A 1,233-nucleotide genomic window follows, 5' to 3' on the forward strand; every position below is an offset into this window, starting at 1 on the left:
TCTTTGTCTTACAGGTTTTTTCCTTGAGAAGGGTGAAAGCTGATTTAATACTTAACTGTTTTACTGCTGGGTTTCCTTTAAACATGAATTATCATCTTAGCACAAGAAACTTGATGAAATTTTTAAAGAACATTTAATTTTATGTATTAATGGAACTGTTCTTCTAGTCATCTTAATATGAACATAGGCTATTTAAAAGTTATGGTAAGAGGTTTTCCACTCCACTCTCCTCCTCCCCACCTCATGCTGCCTCTCATCCTCATCCTCTACAATAGTCCTGTGCTTCTATATCACTTCGTGTAGATTGTTTAAAACTAATATTTATAATTCTAAAAGTCTAGTTGTAAGATAATTCTTAAAGTAACTCTGACCATATTTTGTCTCATTTGAGTCACTGAGTCCTTGATTTGGAAGGACCCTCAGAGGTGGGATGCAGGCCAGCCTCCCCGCTGTCAGTCTGGAGCTCTTTCTTCTGTGGTACAGCTGTTAATTACCCTGTACTTTCTCTTCAAGGTAACACCAAAACGTCACCAACTCTGAAGATTAGAAGTTGTGAGGAAGAGCTGAGGGAGGCCCTATGCAGTAGGGTGGGGGTATTCCTTAGTTTGGGAGGTAGCGTCTGGGTGCTAGTTCTGGGTTTACTGCTATTTGTGTGGCCACGACCAAGTCCCTTTCCCTGCCGGAACCTTGTTTCTTGCTCTGGTTGTTTTCTTTGGCCTCTTGAGAATTGGAACTAGCTCACTTCCTAGGTCCCTTCGTTCTCTAAAGCTTTCATTGAACTTTGATCCAAAGCCTTCCGGCTTTAATATTTTGTGATTCATTGAAGCTTCACTCTAGCTAATTTGTGAAGGGAAATTTGTCAGAAATGAGAAGTAGAAAGACAGGCAGTGGCAAAGCTAAGGGCCTGAGGCAGCACAACTGCTGGACGAATGATAGATGTGGCCACAATGCGGGTTTTTCCATGAGCATGGGCTGTGCTGGACAGTAGCATCAAAGAAGAACTGAACAACCTGCCTGACCAGGTGAGGAAAGAGCTTGGTGAACAGCAGAGGACTTAAGCATCTAATCATTGTATGTTGGCGTGGGTGTCTGGCCCAGCCCATCACTGAAAAAGCCTGATGAGTGGTCATCCAGCTTATGCTTAAAGGTATCCCAGGGAAGAGGAACGATGCAAAGCTGACCTATTCAACTTTGGGAAAAGCTCTCATTGTTAGAAAAGTATTCCTGGGGCAG

This window comes from Vombatus ursinus, unplaced genomic scaffold (genome assembly GCF_900497805.2).
Source record: "Vombatus ursinus unplaced genomic scaffold, bare-nosed wombat genome assembly UNPS02014770.1, whole genome shotgun sequence".
NCBI classification, from domain to species: domain Eukaryota; kingdom Metazoa; phylum Chordata; class Mammalia; order Diprotodontia; family Vombatidae; genus Vombatus; species Vombatus ursinus.